Source organism: Garra rufa, chromosome 17, assembly GCF_049309525.1.
Source record: "Garra rufa chromosome 17, GarRuf1.0, whole genome shotgun sequence".
NCBI lineage: Eukaryota > Metazoa > Chordata > Actinopteri > Cypriniformes > Cyprinidae > Garra > Garra rufa.
Genome location: NC_133377.1, coordinates 28754269 through 28774814, shown reverse-complemented (window position 1 = coordinate 28774814; position 20546 = coordinate 28754269).

The window sequence follows — 20546 nt, the reverse complement described above, 5'->3', positions numbered from 1 at the left end:
GATGAGAAACGAACAAAGTATTAAATCAGATAATAATTGAGACTTACAGACATAAACAGCAGCTGTCAAACACTGAGAGTGGTTTAATCACTATTCATTCTGCAGATGTTAGGTGTGTGTGTGTGTGTGTGTGTGTGTGCGTGTGTGTATCAGTACGCTCCTCATTCATGCCACTATTAAACAGTCAGTATATACAAAGGTAAAAGTGTTACCACTTCCAACAAGTGAGCATCAATTTCTCTTAATATAAATGTTAAACATTTATCATCTACAGATGATGAAAATATACAATCATATACATTTTAATAGCAATACAGACTTTGACTGTTTACATAACATGCATCAGGATGCAATTTAGAGGTCACATTGTTTTATAGATGCATATACACTTAATTTGAATCCAGTGTAACAAAACACCTGGAAAATGTCATCAGTTTATTAATCACAAGCATTAGTGTTTGGAAGTGCTTGTGTGTGTGTGTTTTCATATCACCCTCCAATGGTAATTGTGTGTGCAGATTTTGGGGAGTGGCCACACTAAGTGCTTCTGAATGGTGGGAGTGCCCTTAACAACTTTAAGTGCTTTATGCCTTTCATCAGGCCAACCCCCATGACCCGCTCCCAAAAACAGATAGGATCTCTTATATTATAGACCTGTTCACCTTAAGTAAATACATAAATAACACTCTAACATAAACATGGCAATTTCATTATTGAGAAAATAATTTTAGTTTAAAAATAAAATCATGATCACTATTGTTTCACTTATGTTTCTGATGCCTATAGATTATAAATCATAAAACTACATGTAGCTTTATAGTTAACAAAATTATTTTTATTTAGCTTTTGTTTTTTGTATTTGGTAAGAGGTACACCTCACTTTCAGTTCACGCTGAGAGTACCAGGTGCGAGGTAGTCAACCAAAGCTCCAACAGTCATATTTTAATAACCTCCTCCTGTTCCCTATTTCCCTAACACGCCATTCCCTAGTACAGACTTGCCAAATTCACTACGGCCTAGAATCCGCCTGTCTACCTTCACAGGCAGATACAGGAACAATACCTTAGAAATATATTGATTTTGTTACATCTTACAATTTCGCTTTGAGCTTGAGTGGATCTGTTGTCTTATTTGCATTAAACAAAAATATATTTATAGCATGAACCATTTTAACATTGAAGTACAGTTATGAAAATAATTGAAAAACCTTAAATATAAAATGTAAATCCAAACTGTGTTATAAAATGGTATGGCAGAGAATACAATTGCTGCAAAGTAAACTAATTAACAATAAACTGTATAAATAGATTGTGTTTGTCATAATCAAAGAATTAATCAAAACTATGTACAGTCAAACCAAAATCTATTCAGACACCTTCAACATTTCTCACATTATCAGTTTATTCGCTATAGTTTAGAAAATAGTAATAAAATATGACAAGAACTCAGAGTTAAACTGGGTCAGAACAAATTCAGCTTGATAATCACAATTGAATTACAAACAGTCAAACCAAAGTTTTTTAGACACCTTTAGAATTTCTCACATTATCACAGTTTATTCGCTATCGTTTAGCTATCGTTTAAACATATTCATCTTGATAATGTCAAATAACTTTGATAGAAAGATAGCAAAACATGATCCTGTCAAAGTATCAAATCAAATTTTTGGTCCCAAATTTGTATCAGTTTCACTGGTAGTCCACTGTATGAAGGATTTTTGTGTATAATATGGCACAGTTTACTTTATTTTTCTATCCTCACTTACGTAAATGAACTATAACGCAAAAGTGCCACTAGTAAAATGATATAACATATCAAAAACGTTATCTGGTATCTGAATAATTTTTGGTTTGATCATATGCATTTAAAATTTTCCAACTATGGAACAAAAATGAATTATCAAAGGCTACTACTATTGCTATCTTTATATTCATCACATTCTTTTTTATGTAATACAAATTACCCAGTCCTACATCGACATTGTGTATCCTCAGGAAATCAGTGAGACTGAGGCCTTTGTAATGAAGATTAGCAAGCTCAGATCGATTGCAGATGGTATATTATAAAACGAAGAGAAATTATCCATATTGATGCCACGTTTGCTTCACCTTATATCACATTTACATTTGCACATAAACCCCACAGAGATCGAAGGAGGGCTTCTCGAGTCATCCTAATATAGACTCCATCTTGTTCTGCTTTCACAGAGCTGCGTTTGTCTTTTACTCTTTTACTTTTTTCGGAGGGATCTTCTTAAAAACCAGAGCACACCTTAAACCTAGCAGAAAATCAATCAGCTCTCATCTCCTCGCCTTAAAAGGTAGAATTGTGTGTGTTCGTGTGTGTATAAACAGCAGAACAGATGTAAGTAATCGGCCGCCTCGCAATACAGCTTTGACTCTCATGTGTGGTTAGTTCAAACATTATTCATGTAATATTAGCATCTGCACGCTTGTGAACATATAGGGATTTTAATGGGTGCAGTTGAAATTTAAAAACTCATATTTTCTCTTCTTTTTTGCCTTGTATTTTCCACTAAGCAAATTATATTTAATACACTATGTTGAGACTTTGCTCTTTTCTTTCCTACTGGTTTCGTTTATACACGGCTTGACTATTGTCCTTTTTTTTCCTCTCTCATCCTCTCCAATGATCTAATCCTCTCCTTCTGCTCATGCTCAGTTTACATACACTCACATACTCACACACACACATGCTTGTTTTTTATTAAATAAAATTTTCTGTCCTGTTTACCTAAATCAAACCCTTACATTAACCTTATTGCATTTTTTAAATATTAAAATATGCTGTTTTTCTCATAGGGACCACTGACTACTGATTTCAGTGTTTTAATATCAGTTCACAATGCAGGCAAAACCTAAGCTTAAAATATTAATTCAATATGCGATAAAGAAAATGCATAAGAGCTCAGAATAATCAAGCAAATTGCTACTTATATACTCAGTCTTACTAGTTCATTTTGTCATCTTGGTTTCTACATCAGATACTGCATTCCAAAAATACTCCACATCTCTTGAACACTAAGATGTGCCTGAATACTATATATTCATAATGGCAAACATTAGCATAAATGTATTCAAGCAAAATCTTACCCATAATAAAGCGTAACTTCTTCCACTCCTGATAGGTCAGACTCACATATTAGTAACCCAGATATTCACCTGCGCTGTATATAAAAAGCAAGTTTCTAATTAAATTGGCTTTACAGTATAACCCAAAAACAGAATCTGAGAGTGACTGTGGCTGCTCACGTTTACTGTTCGCATCCATTTCTGAGTTCATCCCTCTTTCCTCCTGGGATAGAAGGGGCATATGCGCGCTCCAGGAGGGGTGGGTTGGCGGGGGTGGCACCCTGAAATTTTAAGCCTAGTTTTCTAAGCTCTTTTTGTCGGGAAAAGACGCCACAATCTGGGCCTCTTCTCCCCAGGAGCCATTAGGCATGGTTTGGTGGCCAGCGTGAAAGGAGTACAAGGACTTGGCACAAAAGAAAAAAAAAAACTTTATGCTCTTTCTTGGAAAAGACGGCTTCAGATATAGTTTTTGTGCTTTTCGGCAAATGACGCAACCCTGGCGTTTTGGTAATGTGCGAGATGAGAAGTGAGGGGGCTCGGCTGGCATCGCAGCTCTTCAAATGAACAGCGGGACGTTTGGCCAGAAAAGAATGCGGGATTATGCTTGGATAAGGAGTCTGGATAAGCCTATATCTACATTATTTCTATTTAGCACTCTCTCTTCATTGTGTTTATCATTTGTTCTCCATCCATATTTTGCACACATGCCTACAAACAGATGCGCACTCTTTTCTGCACTGGATTCATCTATTATAGGCCTTTTTGAGGCCTGTTCATGCTAAACGTGTTCTTGCATTTAAAAATACGAAGTGAAGCAGAATTTTGATACGTGTTCGTGGTGGCGCTAATGCACGAGAAAATGAAAAAGTCTAGTGGATGTTTACATAAAAACACAATGCATTAAAAAAAGCAATAAACTTTTTTGCTGCAAAAGTATTCAACTGCAAAGCCACAATATTTAAGAATGGAAAAGGTCTCCAAATGCGCTTTTAAAAGCTGACCGTATTTTAATTTGACACGGTGTCTTAAAAATAGAGCGCTCAAGTGCAAGATGCTGAAAAAATAGAGAGAAAAAATGACAGTCAAAGCAATTTTGTAAAATATTATTAGAAACTAAAATAACTATTTTCTATTTTAATATATTTAAAATGTAATTTAGTCTTGTTGGGGCAACGTAGAATTGTCAGCAGGCATTACTCTAGTTTTTAGTGTCACATAATCATTCAGAAATTATTTTAATATTCTGATTTGCTGATCAAAAAGCTTGTATGTCTTATCAATATTAAAATTTGTGGTAGTTATTTTTCTGGATATGGTGATACCTTTTTTTCAGGATTAAAGTACAGTATTGATTTGAAAGCATGAATTATATATTATATAGACACTAAAAACTGGAGTAATTCTGCTTTGACAATTCCGCTTTGCCATAACAGGAATAAATTACACACACACATATCATACATATATTTAATTATCATAAGTATCTAATTATATAAACAGTATAAATATCTTTCCTGTCACATCTGTGACCCTGGACTCTGGAATTGAGATTTATATGTCATCTGAAAGGACAATATTTGGTCAAGATACATCTGTTTGAAAATATGGAATCAGAGAATGCAAAAAAATCTAAATATTGAGAAAATCGCCTTTATAGTTGTCCAAATGAAGTTCTTAGCAATGCATATTACTAATTGAAAATAAATTTTGGATATATTTAAGCTAGAAAATTTACAAAATATCTTCATGGAACATGATCTTTACTTAATATCCTAATGATTTTTGGCATAAAAGAAAAATCGATAATTTTGACTGTTACTTTTTGGCTATTGCTACAAATATAGCTGTGCTACTTCAGATTGGTTTTGTGGTCCAGGGTCACATTTGGTCAATTTAATGCACCCTTGCTGTATAAAAACATTGATTATTATTTTTTTTAATTATTATTTTCTTTTGTTTTTTTATTATTTTTTTTTTTAAATAAGCTGATCTTTTAATTTGACATTGCATTCTAAAAATACAGCACTTATGCACAGGATGCTGAAAAAATAGCAATAAAAGACATTGTCAAAGACGTAGGCGTAGCTCACATTTACATAGAAACTATGACAAACATCTTTGACCATTACAGAAATGAAACTATTTCTGCTCCTTTCTGTTACTAGTCAAAACCAACAAACAAACAAAAAAATTGTAAATGGCACCATTTTTTTTTTATATATATACAGCACTAAAACCCATTTATAGGAGAATTTGTAGTGTCGTTAAAACTTCAAAAGAATATAAATAAAAATGTGGGGGACACATTTTGGACAACAAACACCACCAAGTAGCCAGATATTGATTCAAATATCTGACACACTTTGTGTTGCAAATAGTTATAAATGACGCATAATGTTGGCTTTATGCAATTTACAGTAAGCTGTATCGTCACACCCTGTGGTTTTATGAAATATCTTTCACCCAGTGTCAATCTGGTTATGAAATGACACATTTGGCTCCTTTATTTTCTCTACAATAAGTCATAAACATCTATGCTGGTAATTAAAAGCATACCAGTGGCACTAAAAATAAATTAATTTCCTGGAATAGATCGTATGCATGTGTGAGTGAGAGAGAGTGAATGTGCACACGCATTGTGAAAGCTATATCACTGAAACCATAGCAATACATTTTTTTTCCCACAGGCTAATTTCTCTCCATTTCACCTCCTCCTTATCCTCATCCCCACTTATAATCACATCCAGAATCAGATCTAAAATGTGCATATGTGACCCTGGACCACAAAACCAGTCTTAAGTAGCACGGGTATATTTGTAGCAATAGCCAAAAATACATTGTATGGGTCAAAATTATCGATTTTTCTTTTATGCCAAAAATCATTAGCATATTAAGTAAAGATCATGTTCCATGAAGATATTTTGTAAATTTTCTACCATAAATATATAATAACTTGATTTTTGATTAGTAATATGCACTGCTAAGAACTTCATTTGGACAACTTTAAAGGCGATTTTCTCAATATTTCGATTTTTTTGCACCCTCAGATTCCAGGTTTTCAAATAGTTGTATCTCAACAAACAGACAAACATTGTCCTATTTTAACAAACAATATGTCAATGGAAAGCTTATTTACTCAGCTTTCAGATGACATACGAATCTCAATTTCGACAAATTTACACTTATGACTGGTTTTGTGGTCCAGGGTCACATATGTGTTTCCATCTCAGAGAAAGATACAAGACAAGTGAAGCCTGCTGCTGGATTTTGCTTCAATACAGCACAACTAGATGTTCTTCCTCTGATCAGCAGCATTCACACCGCCACAGACGGTTTTCATAACACTTGTATATGTGCGTCAAAAAATAGGACATCATCCTGTGACAGATGCTGCACTTTGCATTATTTATAGACTGTAATAAAGAACAAATGCAATTTTGGTATTTTCTTTCATAGCTGAGGTAAATAAAATATAAATATACGGTGTATCACTTGAAATTAGATTTTTTTGAAAGACGTCTCATGCTCACCAAGGCTGCATTTATTTAACCAAAAATACAGTAAAACAGCAATATTGTGAAATATGATGGTGACACTTTACAATAAGGTTCTATACGGTTCTATACAGTCTACATTTACAGTATTTATAAAATATAATCTTTGTTAATGGTAGTTAATGAAAATATAATCATTCATTGTTAGTTTATGTTAATTCAGTGCATTAACTAATGTTAACAAACACAACTTTTGATTGTAATAATGCAATAGTATATGTTAAAATGAACATTAATTAAGATGAATAAATGCTCGTGTTAATGAAAGTAGTTAACTAATGTTATCTAATGAACATAATTGTAAAGGGGTCCTTGTTAAAATAAAAAATGGTTATTTTAAATTATAATAATATTGGTAACAATATTCTTATAAACTAAAATAACCATTTTCTATCTTAATATATTTTAAAATGTATTCCTGTGAAGGCAAAGCTAAATTATCAGCAGCCAGTCTTCAGTGTCACATGATCCTTTAGAAATCATTTTAATATGCTGATTTCCTGCTCAAACACATCTCTTATTATTAATATTAAAATAGGTGGCACTTATTTTTCTGGAAATGTGACATTTTTTCAGGATTAAAGTACAGCATTCATTTTAAAATTTAAAGATTATACGTTTATAAACATTATGACTATCATAAATATGTTTAATTATCATAAACATCTAATTATAAACATTATAAATATCTTTACTGTCACTTTTTAAATTTAATGTATCCTTGCTTTATAAAAGCATAATTTCTTTTTTCGTTTTTATTTTTTATCTTACACACTCCAAAAAATAAAGGTGCTTTAAAGGTTCTTCACAGCGATGCCATAGAAGAACCTTTTTTGGTTCCACAAAGAACCATTTAGTTAATGGTCAGTCACCTTTGTATAATCTAAAGAACCCTCTTTTGCCACAGAGAACTTTTTGTGAAACAGAAAGGTTCTTCAGATGTTCAAGGTTCTTTATGGAACCATTTAGACAAAAAAAGTTATTCTATGGCAAAATTTTGAACGGCAGTGTATCATGGTTTCCACAAAATATGAAGCAGCACAACTGTTTTCAGCATTGATAATAGGAAATGTTTCTATCTCACAATATTATTGTTTTACTGTATTTTTGATCAAATAAATGCAGCCTTGACTAGCGTAAGAGGCTTCTTTCAAAAGCGATCTTAAAAAAAACTTGCCAACTCCAAAATTTGAACTTAATTCCCTTGAATTAATATTTATAGCCTACTATTTTATATCAATTTATATATATATATATATATATATATATATATATATTGTGACCCTGGACCACAAAACCAGTCATAAGGGTACTTTTTTTTTTTAAATGTAGATTTATACATAATCTGAAAGTTGAATAAATAAGCTTTCATTGATGTAAGGTTTGTTAGGATAGGACAATATTTGTACATATTTATACAACTATTTGAAAATCTGAAATCTGAGGGTGCAAAAAATCTAAATATTGAGAAAATCACCTTTAAAGTTGTCCAAATGAAGTTTTTAGCAATGTACATCAGTAATCAAAAATGAAGTTTTTATGTATTTATAGTAGGAAATTTTCTTCATGGAACATGATCTTTACTTAATATGTTAATGATTTTTGTCATGAAAGAAAAATAGCTAATTTTGAGTCATACAGTGTATTGTTGTCTATTGCTACAAATATACCCGTGCTACTTAAGACTGGTTTTGTGTTCCAGGGTTACATATATAGCAAATAAGTAGGATACACACATGCACACACATTTACCATTAATGTGAAGGCTTATTTTAGATATCATACACTCATCATGAGCTTGCATGGAATGCTAAACAGATTATATGGCAAATGATCTACCTTTGTTTAATGTAAGTATTGATTAAAGACAGCAGGGGGTGAAGCTAAGAACTAATCACACACACATTCCTTACTCACACACTTATATATGCTGTGAGCACAACCTTGGCATCAAGACATGTCCGTAAGACACCCAATATACATGTATCTTCAATGTACACACAAGCTTTCTTAGCCGCTGCTGGAATGATGACCTTCATCTAGCGTCAACCTTGACAGGAAAAAAAAAGGGGCGGAAAATAAGTGAAAATTTATGTCTGGGCCTTTTTGGATTATATTATACCATACAAGAATACCCTATATAGCCCATCATTTCAAGATGCCCTTGGACACAACAGCCTTTGAGATGAAGGCCTCATTTTATATCAAAGGAGACATAAATTCCATTTTGCTGCCTGACTTTATAGATTGACAAACAGTTGATGCTCAGTTCAGTTCAGAGAGAAAATGTACAGGGGAAAAGCAATGTGAATCAATTCGGAGGATAGTTCACCCTACAGCAGGCCTTTATTTTTAGAGTAAATAGGTCTGATATTATTCAGTTAAAGCTGTGGTTTTCGTTGATTAATCTTAAATTGTATGTTTCAAAAGGGTTGCGTAACTTGTGGTACAAAACAAACGAAATTATTTTAATTATTCTGCTCATAATTGTATTTCAAATTGCACCTCTTTCAAGCCAGCACAGTTTCAGTTACCCCTTCGCATCTCTGATTGGCTAGTAAAATACCTAAACACAAAACAACAGCTTCTGATTGGCTACAACATTTGTTTGCTTGATTCAGAGCTGTAGGCATAGTACACCTTGTGCCTTCAGTTTAGACATTCACAACTGAGAAAAATCCAAAGCGAGAGAGATCAAAGACGTGGTATTTTATTATTGTAAAATCACGTAGACTCCCAGTATTATGCTGTCTGTTTTCATATGCAGCAATGTAATTGACTAAATTATATAATGGCAAATTATTTTTACTACGGTCTTTTTTGAAATCATTCCCTTGCTATGTTTGATGTTTTAAATGGGGGGGACATGAAATGTATGAACATGAAAATTATTGCAGTTGCATAGAAATGGAAGACTTCAAGAGAGAAATAAAGATGTTTTAAAGAGAAACGTTATTGTCACGCGGGTGTGCAGGACGAGACGAGACGATAGACGAGATTTACAATCAACAATAAATTTAATAGAAATCTCCAAGATGAACAAGGCAGGAACAGGCAGGAACACAGAGGGCTTTCACACACATCCAGGAAACGTTAAAGACCGACAAAAGACTAAACTCAAAGACAGACTTATAAAGGGTAACTCATTATCAAACACAGGTGACACAGATGACTAATAATTACAAGGACAGGTGCAACAGATGACGGTGACGAGGGCTAAACCAAATGACAACAGAATGGCAGGGGAAGACAATGGGTGAAACCAATGACAGACAGGGTTGTGACATCACGCCCCCCTCCGGAAAGGCGCGTCCTCGCGCCGTGGAAAAAACGAGAGGGGCGGAAAAACAGAGTACATAAGGGAGGAGGCTTGGGCGGAGGACGGTACCCCTGGAGGGGGACAACAAACAAAGTCCTGAGAGTCCAGGGGGGCGACGAAGGTGGGAGGAGCCAGGGAGGAAACAGGAGGGACCTGAAGCAGGAGGAACTGACCCAGACCACAGCCATGATGACGGCCCACTGTGGAGCCGACGGAGGGAGGAACCATGGTGGAGGAAGGCGTGCCGACTCCATGGGGCCGACCGACAGAGGCGGAGCAGATGGCGGAGGAGCCCGAGGCGGAGACGGAGAGCCGATGATCCGGGGTGACGCCGAGGATCCGGAGGGCCAAGGTGGAACAGGCTCTGGCGCCCGAGGCGGAGGCGGAGTCCCGGAGATCCGCGGCGGAGCCGGAGCGACAGAGGATGGAGGCTGTGCCCGCAGGAAGGAGGAGTCCCAAGGAGCCGGTGGGACGGCGCGACGAGGCACAGCCGGAGGAGCAGAGTCCTGAGGAGCCGATGGGGTGACGACTGACCAGGGCGGAGCCGGAAAGACGATGGAGCCCGGTGGAGCTGGTGGATCGACGGGCGACGGTGGAGAGGAGGGCGTCGAGAGCCGTGGTGGAACCGCGGGGTCGAAGGGCCGAGGCGGAGTCCAGGACTCGGAGGCTGGAGGCGGAGCTGAGGAATCCTCCAGCCGAGACGCCGATGGAAGCTGGCAGTCCCGCGGCGAGCCCACTGCACAGGTGGATGACTGAGGGTGAGCAGGGGGACTGACAGGTGATAGCGGAGATTCTGGAAGGCTGGGCGAAATCAGCGATGACTCTGGACGACTGGACGGAACCAGCGGAGATTCAGGATGGCTGGACGGGACCAGCGGAGACTCAGGATGGCTGGACGGGACCAGCGGAGACTCAGGCATAGGCAGAAGAGGGCGGGTGGGTGGGAAGTTCAGGCAGGTCAGTGGTTCTGTGGAAAAGTCTATTAAGTCCCCAGAGTGTTGCTCATTCTCACCCCCAGTGGTGGTGCAGTGGGCAGGGCTCTCTGTAGCCCTCTCTTGCTCCACGTCGTACTCCACCGTCGCGGATGTAGCAGTCGGCTCTCGCACCTGGTCCGATGGGTCCGGCTCTGGCTCTGTCGCTCTCGGCTCGGGCTCTCCATCGTCGGTGGGCTCGGGCTGCAGCTCCGCTTGTCGGGGTGATGTTGGGCTGGGTTCTGGGTCTGGAGTGGGGCTGGTGTCATCCTTCGTGGTCAACGAAGCTCTGCTGGACACCAGCACCCACTCGATGTAGTCGGCGAGGCTCTCTCGAGGACCCTCCCCGGACAGCTGCCTCTGGATGTTATCATTAAGTCCCACGCGGTAGAACGTGCATAGGCAACTGTCCGGGTAGTGCGTAAACGGGGCGAGGAATATAAAGTCTCTGGTGTGGTCCTCGAGAGAGCGGTTCCCCTGCTTCAGGAGGAGGATGAGGACGGCGGGATCGTTCATGACGGGGGGGAAAAAAAAATAAACTAAACACTGATACAAAAAAAACGGAAAATAAACGCAGGGGAAGACGCCGTGAATTTTTTTTTTGGGTCGGTCTTTCTGTCACGCGGGTGTGCAGGACGAGACGAGACGATAGACGAGATTTACAATCAACAATAAATTTAATAGAAATCTCCAAGATGAACAAGGCAGGAACAGGCAGGAACACAGAGGGCTTTCACACACATCCAGGAAACGTTAAAGACCGACAAAAGACTAAACTCAAAGACAGACTTATAAAGGGTAACTCATTATCAAACACAGGTGACACAGATGACTAATAATTACAAGGACAGGTGCAACAGATGACGGTGACGAGGGCTAAACCAAATGACAACAGAATGGCAGGGGAAGACAATGGGTGAAACCAATGACAGACAGGGTTGTGACATCTATAAAGCGGTTTATTCTTTTAAAAGATCAAATGTTCTAAATATTATCACACACTTCTATACATATATTCATGTTTTGTCTTTTATATCTAGGTCTTAGAATAATCAGTAAATTAATAATTTATATTTATTAATTATTAATTTATTATATTTATATATATACACTAGTCAAACTTTTTTTTTAACAGTAAGACTTTTAAATGCTTTTTAAATCATTCTTTTCTGCTCACCAAACCTGCATTTATTTGATCCAAAACGCAGCAAAAAATAATATTGTGAAATATTTTTACTATTTAAAATAAATTTTCAGCATCTTTACTCTAGTCTTTAGTGTCACATAGTCCAGAAATCATTCTAATATGCTGATTTGCTGTTCAGAAACATTTATTATTATTTTTTTATTATTATAATATTTTAAACAGTTGAGTACACTTTTTTTTAATTCTGTGATGAATAGAAAGATCCAAAGCATTTTAGAATTGATTAAATTGATAAAAATACTTTTATTTAGCAAGGATGCTTTAAACAAAAACAATGATAAAGACATTTATAATGTTACAAAAGATTTCTATTTCAGATAAATGCTGTTCCTCTGAACTTTTAATTCGTCATAGAAAAACTCTACTCAGCTGTTTTTAACATAATAATAAGAAGAAATGTTTTCGAGCAGCAAATCAATATATTAGAATAATTTAGCTTTGAAATCAGGAATAAATTACATTTTAAAACATACTCAAATAAAAAAAAGTTATTTGAAATAGTACAAATATTTTAAAACGGACTGTTTTTACTGTACTTTGGATCAAATGAATGCAGGCTTGGTGAGCAGAAGTGACTGCTTTAAAAACATTAAAAATCTTACTGTTCAAAAACTTGTGTGTATATATGTAAAATTGTTGTATATTCCAAACACTAAATATATAATAAAGATTTTTCCTGAAATTAATTGCATTTTCAAACATCCATTCACATTTATAAAGACAACGGTAATCTCATACTGGATTACAGTTGATAGACTTGATAGAAATGAGAAAATTATAAAGATATTTATACTGTTGCTGTACGTCTTATATTTAGCATGTAAACAGTTTAAAATTAGTCGAGATATTAATAGAAAACCTACTAGATAAAGGTATTATTAAACACGTATTAACACGTTACATTGATTGTCTGCATTTTCTGATTGCGAAATCAGTTAAACAGCAGCAAATTACATCCAGATGGAAATGAGATATGTACTAATTGTTCAAATTATTACACAGAATTAAGTCATATTGTACTAAAAGGGATATGCAAGAATTTTCAGTTAAACACCCACAGAGCTCCTGTCTAGGCCTGTGTTTCATGTGAATCTGTCTAATACCAGTGTTCTTGCGTTCCTTCTAGACGGATACAAGGGATTATAAGTTGTCTTTCATCTAATAGCAGTTTGCACTTTTCACCTCATCTACTAAAGCCTAGTAATCATCCTAAGCTGATATACTGCAACGTGCAGTAAACAGCCCATTTCATGCCCTTGCATGTGTTAAATCTAACTACACACTAAGAGATACTAAAAAGACTCAAAAGAGTATATTGCACTCGCAGATGCAGTTCTTTGTCACGTTTTTATTTTTTACAACCCATCCAGCTGAGGAAAGTGTGTGTTATTTTTTGAAATCACAAATTTAGCCTGTATTCAAACCCACATTCACATGTTCTGAATAGGTTGTAAATTTAGTTGCTGCTAGGCCCGCAGTGACTATTATAGCATTTTCAGCACTGGCTTCCAACCAAACCAAACATCCCAGACTCTCCGCTATGGCAAGGATTTGAAAGCGAGCCAACGGAGAAGAATCTGAAAATGTGAGCATATGCTGACTTTAAATGATATTTCACCACAAAGCCGCTGGAGAGGTGAGCCAAATATCGATCAGCTCCTCAAAGCTGCACGGTTTTACCTCAGGTGTCGCATTGATTGAATTATGATGACGAATCTTCTCAAACCTCTCATTATGTGATAAACTGTTTATCATTATTCGTCTATAATGAGTGTAAATAGAAATTTAGCGACTTAAATAGCTGAATCCTAACATTTACATACCTCAGATCTTCATCTCCTCCTGAGGAATATATATTATTCCCAGCTATAGCTGTGAAAAAGCTGGAACTTTTGCATGGCGATTAATTCAGACTGGAATCTCCTGATCCAAGGTTGACTTTCGAGGTCCAGAAGGACATAAAATGATGTTAAAAGAAACTTAAGAAAATTAATAAGCAGACCAAGGCTGTGTTGAGTCCTCTGTGGCTTTGTAAGAAGAAAGTGAGACTGGAAGACTGGAAGACTGAAGATTTCGCTTTTCTTTCTCTAAATAAGTGGAGCTTCAGGCCCCCCAACTGTGCACAGCATGGGCCTAGAGCTGGGAAAGCCAGACACAGACTCACTTAGCACAGAAAATGATATAAGGAGCGTTCGTTTTATATTACGTAAAAGCAAAAAGACATCAGAATACCTTAGAAATATTTAGGCCAACTTACAGGAAGAAATCCAGGTCATACCACTGGAGCTGTCCTAAAAGATAAAGACGCATTACTTGGTTACATTAATAGAATTAAATGAGTCAAAAGTATTCAAACACCTTCGTTAATTACATTACCTCATATATACACTCATTATGCTTGTAACAATGGTATGTAGCATTTTGAGGTTTGTTGGCTTAATTTGCATCATTGTAACACTAAATGTGTGTTATTAAGGCTAGAAACCTTCTACACATATTCTAATATGGTATTATTTAAACGTACTTGCTCCAGCTCTGTTTTACCATACAATATAATAGTGAAGCTACACTGAATCAGACTGTCACATTCGGTCTCTTCAGACTGAAAGGGCAATGAAAGGACCAGTGCAGTTTACACACTAGCTAAACCAACACAAACACACACACACACACACACACACACACACTCTCTCTAGTCTGTGTCTGGAACCTAATATCATGTTAATGACCCTGTGCCTAAAGGCTGCCGTGCATTATGAGGTTTGTGAGTAGCCTGTCGGTCACTTTAGAGCGGGTGGATTAGGGAAATGCTGTGGTCCCAGCGCTCGGCTAAAGAAGAGCGGGGTCGCAGGACTAAAGGGTTTACCCTGCACACATAGCCCCAGACGGACACTCTCTCATTCGGCTGTCACTTTGACTCACCTCTGCGAAGCTCCGCACCCTTTCCTCACAATAGAGTCTCTCTTGTTTTCTTTTTCTCTGTGGCCAGACGCTCCTGCCTTTGTCCACCTCCAGCTTCCTTTTTGTTTGCTTTTTTGTCATTGAGGCTTTATTTTCTGTCTTGCTTGCTTTGTATTTATCTATGTTTTGTCCTTTATCGGAGCCTGTTATGATATTCATTGCAATGTTACATGAAAAGTAATTGGTAGAGCAAGATTGTTTAAAGTTTGTTTATTGTTTTAACGCCATATTAGCATCAACAGCCGTATTCATTAAATAAAAATGCGTAATAGATCATAACTAACTCTAAAATTGTTCAGTTTAATATTTGATTTTATTAGAAATAACATTCTCATGTTGTTTTTCTAATATTTTCTGCACCCCACAAAGCTGTTTGTTTGATCTGTTACATTTTTAAATATAAAATGGTAAGGATCTCTATTTATGCATCTATTAGCCTAGAATACAGATATGTATGCACTAATGGGATTCAATAGGAGGCACTGAGACTGCAGAGCACAGTTCCGTGGCTTGCTGTTATGCCATATGTTTAGACATAACAGGCTGTTTTCCATAAATAGCATGGTTAGAAGCATTTCATGCTGGTTGGTCATTTTCAAAACTTTACCGAATGAGCAATATAGCTTGAAATGAGGTACAAAACATGCTTGGCTTTTAAACGCACATACTGCAACAGGCTATTTGTGACAGAAACAAACACAAGCATGCAACAACAATGGCCTCTCGTTAGTGACGCCTCACATATGCTTTCAAACACAAAAGATTTTTAGCTTCAAAGCTTAAGCTAATGATTGAAGACCTACTGTTGTTATACATGGATCCATGGATTATGGATTGTGTCTTAAATTTTCTATATAGAGATATAGAGAACTGTGTAGTTATCTTCAAGTATATACACTAAAAATGTTGGGTTATTTATTTTTTTATTTTTTTTACCCAAATGCTGGGTTTAGTTTGTTGGGTCATTTTATTGAGTTGTTTTTAATATTTTTAGCCAGGTGCTGGGTAGTTTTTTCTGCACTCTAAAAATGCTGGGTTATTTTTCTTTTTTTTTACCCAAATGCTGGGTTCAGCTTGTTGGGTCACTTTATTGGGTTGGTTTTTATATTTTCTACCCAGGTGCTGGGTAGTTTTTCTGCACTCTAAATTTTATTTATTTTTATTTTTTTTTTACTTAGCTTTTTGGGTCTTTTTTTTTTTTTTTTTTTTATTGTACACAATTTTTTTTTTTTTTACACCCAAATGCTGGGATTTAGATTGTTGGGTCATTTTATTTAATATTTTCACCCAGGTGCTGGGTAGTTTTTCTGCATTCTAAAAAATTCAGGGTTGTTTTTTTAACCAAAATGCTGGGTAATTTTATCATCTTATTTTTAATATTTTCTACCCAGGTGCTGAGTAGTTTTTCTGCACTCTCAGAAATGTTTTTTTTTTTTTTCAACATCTTAGCTTCTTGGATCATTTTATTGGCTTATTAATTTTTTTTAATGCTGGGTTATTTTTTTAAACCCAAATGCTGGGTTCAGTCTGCTAGGCTATTTTACTGGGTTGTTTTTATGTTTAACCTGGTGCTGGCTACTTTTTATGCACTAAAAAATGCTGGGTTATTATTATTTTTTAACCAAATGCTGGGTAGTTTTTCTGTAACTATGCTGCTGGGTCATTATTATTACTGGGTTTTTCTACCCAACTGCTTGGGTTGAGCCTGTCTCCGATGAAATAACCCAGAGTTACAGTCAGAGCTTTTTGCATCCTCTGCAGGAGAGAGCGGTTCTCCACGCTGCTGATTTGGTGCACTTCCTAAGTAAAATAAAGGTTTGTATACATCTTATTTCATTTATAAATAGTGCTGTAAATGATATTATTTCACAAGGACGAGATGTCAGTCAGCTAAGTCAGCAGCAGCCATTTCGCATGATGGAATCACCTTTTGTCTTGCATGACATAAACTGATTTTATTTGCTATAATACTGAATTTCATTTAATTTGATGTTAAAATATGTTCTCTAATCTCAGTGTTTGTTTATTAGCAGGTTATGGAGTCAATCACAGCATGTTTCAATGAAATCAGTGAAATGCAAGGCGGCAGTCTGAGGTCATGTTAAACAAGTTTAAATGTATGCAATATTGTATGCTTTATTCACCCAAATAAATTAAATTAGTCTTTTCGTCCATGGGTGTTCTTACTTAATAATAAATGTTCATCTTTTGATTATTGTTGTTGCCTCTATAATTCTGTTCTATAATTCTTAAAAACATTTAACCCAACCAGCTGGGTCAAAATAACCCAGCATGTGTTTTGTCCAATGTTTACCCACAGCTGGGTTGCCAAATAACCCAAGGTGGATTGTTTTTAACCCAGCATGTTTTTAGAGTGTAGAATTAATCGCTCTCCACATACTGTTAGTATGGATACAAATAATTTTTAATGCTACCATGAAAGCAGCCTGACAGGCAGCAGAATAGAATCTAACCAGAGGAATATTTAATTAAAATAAACCAAATCACACTGTATCATCATCATAAAGCAAATAAGCCAGAATATGAATGCTTAACAGACAGATGTTTACTTGTAAATTTAAATTCAGATTATCCTAACCCACATAATCTATTGAGATTGTGTGCTTATGTTTGCGGTCTCAGAAACCCGATGATGATTTCCAATTTATGGTAATAATCCAACAGTTTAAAAAAATTAACCTTATTTTCCCATTAAATGATTATAAGTTCCTCTGACGTAATCAGAAGCCATCAGACAAATATTATTATTGCAATTATGGTTGAACCACTGATGTGACATGGACTATTTCAACAATGTCCTTACCTTTCTGGGCCTTGAATGTTGTAGTTGCATTGCTGTCTATGCAAGGTCAGAAAGCTCTCGGAATTTAAATAACATAATTTGTGTTCCGAAGATCAACAAAGGTCTTACGGGTTTGAAACAACATGAGCTTGAGTAATTAATAACAGAATTTTAATTTTTGGGGTAAACTAAGCCTTTAACCATCTGTCCGAACTAAAAGCAAGTAACCAAAAGCAAGTATCTCATTTAGAAATGAGAATGGTATCCAGTTACGCTGTTTCTGTTTCGATTGCAATGAAAATATAGGATCTCAGAAACCAAACATATGTAACATATCTCACAGAGAGTAATTAAATGTTAAGATGAATCTCTTTTCCATCTATTATATGCATAATTCACACAGAAAAATATTTATGTCATCATATGGTGTTCCAAACCTGTAATCATTACTCTATTTCATGAAACAATGCAATGAATGTTAATAAGTCCAACAGCTGACACATTCTTCGAAATATCTTCTTTTGTGTTTCACAGAAAATTAAAATTAAGTTTGTGAGACCCCAAACAGAACACAAGGCCATAATGTCTGAATTGAAATGCTTATTGCGTACCGCGGTATTTGCACATCGCAACTTCACTGGAAAACCTTCTGCATTTGCAACCTTGGCCTCCACTTCCACAACTCCATTTCTACCGACTGCTGGAAGAGATGTCTAAAGTAGATATTTGAGTATGTGTGTGCGCATGTGTGCGCATGATAGACAGGGACACTGTCTCTTATGTTTCATTATCATTCCTGTTGCAGACCCTCCATGAAAGAGCAAAAATCCAGAGATTTATGAGGCGGCTTACCCCCCGCAGAGCACATCATCAATGCTCGGCGCTAACCAGACTAACTCACAAAACACGCACATATATACTTAGACTCTCGCTTTGCCCTCATCTATGTCTAAACCTTCATATGAGCACATACACAGATGCTTCATGACGTCTGCATACTGACAGACAGACAGCACTGTATAGGGAGGCTTAAAATAGTCCAAGTGCGCACTGTCAACGGATTGTCGCATTGTGCGTGGACGTGTTTGCACGTGCAATTGTTAGTTTCTTCCAAATAAGAGACATATCAAAGCGTGATTCCTGCTGTGCGGGCTAGTTAGAGCGAGCAGACAAGGGAATGAATTTTTCACAGGCTAGCCTCTCTTTCTTGACACACACACACACACACACACACACACACACACACATACAGTCACATTCTGCTTTAAGTCTTTTTCATAAATAATAGTGTGTGCAATTTGAGTGACAGTGTGGGCACAGGCAGTACAAATACTAATTAAGTTTCACAGCAGGGGGCGGAGCTGTAAGAACGATTACTTTTGACAAAGAGGAAATTAAACTTGCTGCACAATAACATCATTTGCATATTTATTCACAGAGATATGCTATAGATGGTTTGGACTGGACTGTTAAGTGAGAGCTTAGTTCTGTCTGGTTATTTCCAGGAAGATATTTCAAACTTTGCTATAAAACCCATAATTTAAATTGCTCAGTGAGTAACTTGGACTTCCACTTGAGTTAAGATGTTTTCAAACTACTTTTCTTATTTAAATTTTTTTGAAGACCTTGTTTGGGATCTTAGCATTTGCTGTTAAAGTTTACTTTTGCTTTCGAAAAATACGTTCTCAAGAAAGACAGATGTGTATCTGTCTGTGTTACGAACACAAACAAGCCTGCCAGGTGACTCACCTCAGATAACAGTGAGTTCATGCATGGGGTGAGGGGAGAGAATGACCTCTTTGGATGAAAGAATGAGTCATTATGAGTAACCCTACACGTGGTGTCACTCACTCCCACGCACACAGGCCCACGTATCGGGTTAAACAGCTAGTTCACCCGAAAATGAAAATTATACCGTGATTTAGACCAAGAAACATACTTAACGCAAATTAGCGAGAGCTTGGCCAATGCGCGGCGCGTTTATCTGGCCGTAACAAATCTCATTCAAACGCCTCAGACAATAAACATAATGTATTATTGTTCAGGAACGTTTCTATGAACATATTTATTTACTTGTTAAGCAAGACAGTCTCCGCCATTGACCCGAGGACAGAACACTCACCGTAAAATAGAAGAAGGTCAATCTAAAAGCTCTTTTAGCGCCCCTTACCGTAACGTATGCTTGCAACGGCTTTGTTGTGCGATTAAGTTTGAGTTACTTATGAGTAAAACGTTGAACACACATAAATCTGTTGTTGTTTGAGGGAACCTTGAATTTTTTTTAACATGGAGATACTGAGTTATGGACCTGTCAGTGAGAAATTGTGGCAGAAACAATTAAAACACGTTTATGGAAATTTTGTTGTAATGCAGGCTATTTTTTCCCCTAAATTTATAGTAAAACTGCCTAGATTGCTCCTCAAAAATATTTTAGTGTATATATGTGTATATATGTGTCCCTGGACCACAAAACCAAAATGTCATGGGTATATTTGTAGCAATAGCCAAAATACATTGTATGGCTCAAAATTATGTATTTTTCTTTTATGCCAAAAATCATTAGAACATCTTGATTGAACATGAGCTTTACCTAATTAGGTAAAGATCATGGTCCATGAAGATATTTAGTAAATTTCATA